Below are 8,605 nucleotides of genomic sequence, written 5' to 3' on the forward strand. Positions count from 1 at the left end.
TGGAAAGAGCCCGGGCTTTGGAGTCAGAGGTCATGGGTTCAAATCCCGGCTCCGCCACTTGTCAGCTGGGTGACTTTGGACAAATCACTTCACTTCTCTGTGCCTCAGTTACCTCATCTGTAAAATGGAGATGAAGACTGTGAGCCCCCCGTGGGACAACCTGATTACCTTGTAACCTCTCCAGCGCTTAGAACAGTGCTTTGCACATAATAAGCGCTTAATAAATGCCATCATTATTATTATTATATCGTACTCTCCCAAGTGCTTAGTAAAGTGCTCTGCACACAGTAACCGCTCAATAAATACAGTTGAATGAAGGAATTAATCCCCATTTTACTGATGAGGAAACAGGGGCCCAAGATCACACAGCCGTCGAGTGGGGATTAGAACCCAGATTCTCTGATTCCCAGACCTGTGCTGCTTCCAAGATCCCTTATAATAATAATGATGGCATTTGTTAAGCACTTACTATGTGCAGAGCACTGTTCTAAGCACTGGGGGTGGATACAGGGTGATCAAGTTGTCCCACATGGGGCTCACAGTCTTAATCCCCATTTTACAGATGAGGTAACTGAGGCTCAGAGAAGTTAAGTGACTTGCCTAAGGTCACGCAGCATGTCCACAGACATGTGGCAGAGCTGGGATTCGAACCCATGACCTCTGACTCCAAAGCCCGTGCTCTTCTCCACTGAGCCACGCTGCTCCTCTTGTTTCTTCAGACATGAAATCCCTATTTTCCAAGGCTCACAGACCAACTCCTGCCCCCTTCTTCCTGGGATCTATTCCCAATTGATATGGGGCTGTCCAACGGTGGCCCAAAGGACTTTATTCCTGCGCTAGCTGCAGTACTGAACTTGGCAACGAAGAATGGTGTGTGAGCGCCTTCTTCTGTTCTTTAGGTTTTTGGCAGTTTGATAAACCCAGAATAATAACCAATTTGTGTTAATATCTCCCAAACTCCCCTTTATCTTAAAACCCTCGTCACACCCTAACGAGGAAGTCGTTTTTACCTCTTTTTCGGATGAGGTGCAAGGGTTTAATACCAGGAGAGTGGTGGCCAAGAAACTGAATTCACCGTTGTTTTGTTCTCCCAAACCCTGATAATCCCACACCTCCACCCTGTGGTCCCTGAGAACCTGGCTAGATCTATACCATTACTTTCCTTGCCCATATGCCTCATCCTGCTAAGGCAAGTCTGGGGGAAATCAGAAATTTTTTTTTTCTAAATCCTTCATGATAATAATAATAATTATGGTATTTGTTTAGTGCTTACTATGTGCCAGGCACTGTACTAAGCATTTTGATGTCTGTTCCCCCACCCCCCACCCCTTCTAGAATATAAGCCCGTTGTGGGCAGGGATTGTCTCTCTTTATTGCTGAATGGTACTTTCCAAGTGCTTAGAGCAGTGCTCTGCACATCGTAAGTGCTAAATAAATACAATTGAATCAATAAAAGCAAATCGGGTTGGACACTCCCAGCCTGAGACCCCTTTTTCCTCTCCCGCTCCCCGTCCCCCTGCCCTACATCCTTCCCCTGCCCACAGCACCAATATATATATTTGTACAGATTTTTTACTCTATTTATTTTACTTGTACATGTTTACTATTTATTTTGTCAATGATGTGCTTCTAGCTTTACTTCTATTTATTCTGATGACTTGACACCTGACCACGTTTTGTTTTGTTTAGTTTTGTTTTGTTTTGTTGTCTGTCTCCCCTTTCTAGACTGTGAGCCCGTTGTTGGGTAGGGACCATCTCTATATGTTGCCGACTTGTACTTCTCAAGTGCTTAGTACAGTGCTCTGCACACAGTAAGCGCTCAATAAATACGATTGAATGAATGAATGAATGACACAGTCCCTGTACCACATGGGGATCACAGTCTTAATCTCTATTTTACAGATGAGGTAACTAAGGCACAGAGAAGTGACTCGCCCAAGGTCACACAGCAGACAAGTGGTGGAGCAGGATTAGAGCTCAGGTCCTTCTGATTGCCAGGCCTGTGCTCTCCCTTCTAGGCTGACCTAAACTGCCACAACTTTCTTTTGAGGAAGAAGGGAGAGAAATTAGGCCATTTGCACCTCTTCCTGCTATTTTCTTGTTCTTCCTCCAGTTCCATTCTTTGTAAATAATTTTTGTTAGGTTCCCCAATCAATGGATTAATCAATAATGCTGGCTACAAAGCACTGTCCCAAGTGTTTGTGAGAGTGTGATCCCTGCCCACAAGGACCTTACAACTTGTCTGCTGTGTGACCCTGGGCAAGTCACAACTTCTCTGTGCCTCAGTTACCTCATCCGTAAAATGGGGACTGTGAGCGTCATGTGGGACAGGGGCAGTGTACAACCCGATTTGCTTGTACCCACCCCAGCGCTTAGTAATGATAATAATAATAATAATAGCATTTTTTCTGAATTCAGTATTGCCTTCTGAGAGTCTGTTATAGCTCTATATCTTTGAAACAATCCAATAGTTAGAGAAGCAGCAACGGAATGATAAACTGACTCGTAAAGACCGACTTTTGAAAGCTATTAATCTCTTTTGTCCAGGGCACTCAGGAACTAGGATTTCAGTGACTGAGTTGCTTTTCCGTGGTCATTTTATAGTTCTGATTTAGAATCAAAAATGGCAGGAGTATCATATCAGCAAAAACGCAGGTCAATGAAGAGATGCCGTGTCCCATTTTGCTGATTTATTCCCTTATTTACTTAAGATTCAGCTGCCCTGAGACGTTTCACGTACAAGAAAGTATAATGGGTGATTTTTTTTTCCAAAGGTCACTTTTAGCAACTTGATAGGGATTTGAGATTTTGCCTGAAGTCATTTTATTTTTGCTTTTCCTCCTCATTAATGGATGGATAAGCCAAACCTCTCCTCCAGGAGGCCTTCCCAGACTGAGCCCCTTCCTTCCTCTCCCCCTCGTCCCCCTCTCCATCCCCCCCATCTTACCTCCTTCCCTTCCCCACAGCACCTGGATATATGGATATATGTTTGTATATATTTATTACTCTATTTATTTATTTATTTATTTTACTTGTACCTATCTATTCTATTTATTTTATTTTGTTAGTATGTTTGGTTTTGTTCTCTGTCTCCCCCTTCTAGACTGTGAGCCCACTGTTGGGTAGGGACTGTCTCTATACGTTGCCAGCTTGTACTTCCCAAGCACTTAGTACAGTGCTCTGCACACAGTAAGTGCTCAATAAATACGATTGATTGATTGATTGTCCCCATCCAAAGCGGGGAACATGGGTCCCACCCGTGAACGTTCAGCGAGACACTCACCCGTCCCACGGCCCTTGGCCTCAGTGTGTTGGTTCTGGTTGCAGAGCGGGCATTTGGCCTTCTAGGCAGAGAAAGACACATGGGCCCAGAAGGTCAGAGACGACAGGTATTTCTCACCTGTGCTCCTAGGCCATTCCAGCTTCCGGCCTCAGTTTATCCAATCTCTGCCCTTCCCCCTCTTCCATACCTAATTGGATTGGCACGGGGGCGAGGGACACCTATATTCCCGGCTCGGGCTGTCAATCTAGCAGTTTTGGTTGTGGGGGCGGTGGCTCACTGGAAAGAGCCCGGGCTTTGGAGTCAGAGTTCATGGGTTCAAATCCCGGCTCCGCCACTTGTCAGCTGTGTGACTGTGGGCAAGTCACTTCACTTCTCTGGGCCTCAGTTCCCTCATCTGGAAAATGGGGGTTAAGACTGTGAGCCCCACGTGGGACAACCCGATCACCTTGTAACCTCCCCAGCACTTAGAACAGTGCCGTGCACATAGTAAGCGCTTAATAAATGCCATCATCGTCATCATCCCACCCTCACTTCTGAGTTCTGCCTGCTGGCTCAGGTGGTCACAAGATCATCATCATCATCAATCGTATTTATTGAGCGCTTACTATGTGCAGAGCACTGTACTAAGCGCTTGGGAAGTACAAATTGGCAACATATAGAGACAGTCCCTACCCAACAGTGGGCTCACAGTCTAAAAGGGGGAGACAGAGAACAAAACCAAACATACTAACAAAATAAATAGAATAGATATGTACAAATAAAATAAATAAATAAATAAGTAGAGTAACAAATATGTACAAACATATATACATATATACAGGTGCTGTGGGGAAGGGAAGGAGGTAAGATGGGGGGATGGAGAGGGGGCGGAGGGGGAGAGGAAGGAAGGGGCTCAGTCTGGGAAGGCCTCCTGGAGGAGGTGAGCTCTCAGCAGGGCCTTGAAGGGAGGAAGAGAGCATTTGACCTGGAGATAGCCGGTACCCCAGGGTCACCTTGGGACAGGCACATAGTAAGCGCTTAACAAATCCCATTATTATTATTAATAATAATATTATTAATAGTAATAATAATGAATTCACATTTGACCGCAAGATGGAGCCACAACTTCACCAATGTCTCCCCTTTCCTGGCAGAGAATTGGATTTAACCAGACGGTGTTTTGGACACCACACTTGGATTTATCTGTAGAAGCTGCACAATCTGGCCAAGGCCCCGAAATAAATCCCAAACGTGCATCATTTGAAAACAGTCTTCCCAGATGCAAACACTCAACATACTTATCTCTTTGTTTCCCACCAGGACCACCTTGGGAAGAATCCTCTCTTTAAGGTGCAATGTCTCCACCACCCCAAACTAAGCTATGTCGGTGAGGTCCGATTCGGACCGCCCCTGGAGACACAGCAGGGCGGAGAGGAGGAGAAGTTGCCGAGAGGAAGGGAGGTTTTCCCTGTTGAGGCAAACCCAATTCTCAGCAAAGTTCTCTGGAACATCTTGGCCCTGAAATGAAGGAAATCAGTTCGGTCTCCTGAGAGCGGTCCTGGCAGAGAGAGAAGAGGGAAGGAATGTCTTGTGGAGCCCCAGCCCTTTGTCGTAGAAACTTGGAAGTGGTTTCCCTTTCCCCGGGATGGGCAACCTGCCACTGGTCACAAGCGGGTCTCAGTGAGGCCAATTACATAACAAGCTTTTAAAAGCATCTTGGGCCTTGCATTGCAGAGTTGGAGAACGCCTGGCCATTGTTCTATTACTTGGAGCAAAGCAAGCAGTGAGTTTCTAAGAAGCAGCGTTCACCAAATAAGCAGCAGTGAAGATTTAGGCATGGTCTAGTAGCTAGAGCCCCCGCTTGCACGTCAGAAGGACCTGGGTTCTAATCCCGGCACCGCCACGTCTCTGCTGTGTGACCTTGGGTGAGTCATTTCACTTCTCTGTGCCTCAGTCACCTCATTTATAAAATGGGGATTGATCAATCAATCAATCAATCGTATTTATTGAGTGCTTACTGTGTGCAGAGCACTGTATTAAGTGCTTGGGAAGTACAAGTTGGCAACATATAGAGACAGTCCCTACCCAACAGTGGGCTCACAGTCTAGAAGGGGGAGACAGAGAACAAAACCAAACGTATTAACAAAATAAAATAAATAGAATAGATATGTACAAGTAAAATAAATAAATAAATAGAGTAATAAATATGTACAAACATGTATACATATATACAGGTGCTGTGGGGAAGGGAAGGAGGTAAGATGGTGGGGATGGAGAGGGGGATGAGGGGGAAGAAGGGGATGAGGCGGATTGAGATTGTGAGCCCCACGTGGGACATGGACGGTGTTCAACTCAATTTGCTGGCATCCACCCCAGCGCTTAGTACAGTGCCTGGCACAGAGTAAGCGCTTAACAAATACAATAATTATTATTTAGGACTGAAGCCCGCCCCAAGCCAGGATGCCGAGTGTCCCAAGGGAAACTGTGGGATATAGAAAATGGAGTCCCATCTGTCCAGCCCCAGTGTGGATGGCTGATGAGAGTTGGGGAGGGGAGGGGAATCTGATAATAATAAGAATAACTGTGATACTTGTTAAGCACTTTCTATGTGCCAAGTACTATTCTAAGCTCTGGGGTAGTTACAGGTTCATCAGATTGGACGCAGTCCCGGTCCCACATTCATTCAATCATATCTATTGAGCACTTACTGTGTGCAGAGCACTGTATTAAGGGCTTGGGAAGTACATGAGGCTCAGACTCTTAACCCTATTTAACCCTATTTAACCCTTAACCCTATTTACAGATGAGGCAACTGAGGCCCAGAGAAGTAAAGTGACTCGCCCAAGGGCACACAGCAGACATGTGACGGAGCCGGGATTAGAACCCATGTCCTTCCGATTCCCAGGCCTGTGCTCTTTCTACTAAGCCCCGCTGATTCTCAATGGGTTCTAGACTGTGAGCCCACTGTTGGGTAGGGACCATCTCTATATGTTGCCAACTTGTACTTCCCAAGTGCTTAGTACAGTGCTCTGCACACAGTAAGCGCTCAATAAATATGATTGAATGAATGAATTTCTGGGGCTACTGCCCTAAGGAACAGTCCTATGAGCTCCAGTGGCATAGAAGGAAGAGAGGCCAACAGGACGTCATTCTCTAGAACCCCAACAAAAACACCTTTACTTCCGTCAGCCAGCTTCCTGAGCACTGAAGCGGCACAACTTAGTGCAAAGTCTATAGGCCTGGGATTCAGGAGACCTGGGTTCTAATCCAGGTTTGCCTGCTGTGGGACCATGGGAAAGTCGTTAACCTCTTGGTGCCTCAATGCTTTCCTCTGTAAAAGAAAGATGCTTCATTCTTTCTCCCCCCGTGTAGGACCTGGATTGGGTCTGATCAACCAGTCAGTCATATTTACCAAGTTCTTATTGTGTGATGATGATGATGATAGCATTTATTAAGCACTTACTATATGCAAAGCACTGTGCTAAGCGCTGGGGAGGTTACAAGGTGATCAGGTTGTCCCACGGGGGGCTCACCGTCTTCATCCCCATTTTACAGGTGAGGTAACTGAGGCACAGAGAAGTGAAGTGACTTGCCCAGTCACACAGCTGACAATTGGCGGAGCCGGGATAATATTAATAATAATAATAATAATGATGGCATTTGTTAAGTGCTTACTATGTGCAAAGCACTGTTCTAAGCGCTGGGGGGGATACAAGGTGATCAGGTTGTCCCACGTGGGGCTCACAGTCTTAATCCCCATTTTACAGATGAGGGAACTGGGGCTCAGAGAAGTTAAGTGACTTGCCCAAGGTCACACAGCTGATGTGGTGAAGCCGGGATTTGAACCCTTGACCTCCGACTCCAAAGCCCGGGCTCTTTCCATTGAGCCACGCTGCTTCTCTAGTGCAGAGCACTGCACTAAGCACTTCGGACTGTATAATATCTGATTGACTTGTATCTACCACAGAGCTCAGTACAGTGCTTGGCACATAGTAAACATGAACAAATATCATTTTATTATTATTATCGTTATTGTTGTTGTGGTTACTATTCTTGTTGTCATTCTTATTGCTGTCACTATTGTTGCTGTTATCATCTGAGCAGCTTTGAACCCTGAGGAACTAAGCCAGAAGGATCCTTACATGACCCAGAGATGCCCACATTTTTGCCAGCATCCTGTAGGCCAGTCCATCCTGGTAAGGGTCATGCCAGAGGTGCTATAAGGTGAAGAATAATAGTATATTTATATATATATATATAATAACCTTAGTATTTGTTAAGTGCTTACTATGTGCCAAGCATAGACAGGGACATAATACAATCAGATCAGACACAGTCCCTGTCCTAAAAAGAGTTTATGGTCTGAAGGGGAGGGAGACTAAAGAGAAGTAAAGTGGTGGTGTCAAGGATTTCCAAACCTGAAAAGGAAAATCATGCCAGGGGAAAAGAATTTCCTGGGATTTAGTCAGGTCACGGTTGTGCCTGATGACCTACTTTCAGGACACTAAGAAAGAGTAGTTTTCTTAATTTTGAGGACAAATTGGGCCCGCTTGCCCTATAGTAGACTTTTGAAAGAAAACCCCACCTACTTTTATGTGATACCTGAAAAAATTGGCTTAAAAAACCCGTTTTCGTGTGCTACAACTAGGTCATCGGCATAGCCTAGTGGAATAAATATGGGCCTGGGAGACAGAGGAGCTGGGTTCTAATCCTGATTTCATCACCCACCTGCTATGTTATCTTGTGTGAGTCACTTTACTTCTCTTGGCCTCCATTTCCTCACCTGTAAAATGGAGATTTAATACCTGGTCTCCCTCTCCTTCAGACTATAAACTCCTTCTAGGACAGGGACTGTGTCTGATCTGATTATATCTATGTCTATGCTTGGCACATAATAATAATAATAATAATAATTGAATTTATTAAGCGCTTACTATGTGCAAAGCACTGTTCTAAGTGCTGGGGAGGTTACAAGGTGATCAGGTTGTCCCAAGTGGGGCTTACAGTCTTAATCCCCATTTTACAGATGAGGTAACTGAGGCACAGGGAAGTGAAGTGACTTGCCCAAAGTCACACAGCTGACAAGTGGCAGAGCTGGGATTTGAACCCATGACCTCTGACTCCAAAGCCCGTGCTCTTTCCACTGAGCCATACTGCTCTCCCACATAGGAAGCACTTAACAAATACTAAGGTTATAGAGAAGCAGCGTGGCTCAGAGAAGCAGCGTGGTTCAGTGGAAAGAGCACGGGCTTGGGAGTCAGAAGTCATGGGTTCTAATCTCTGTGTGACTTTAGGCAAGTCACTCAACTTCTCTGTGCCTTAGTTACCTCATCTGTAAAATGG

Source organism: Tachyglossus aculeatus, chromosome 9 (genome assembly GCF_015852505.1).
Source record: "Tachyglossus aculeatus isolate mTacAcu1 chromosome 9, mTacAcu1.pri, whole genome shotgun sequence".
Classification (NCBI taxonomy): Eukaryota; Metazoa; Chordata; class Mammalia; order Monotremata; family Tachyglossidae; genus Tachyglossus; species Tachyglossus aculeatus.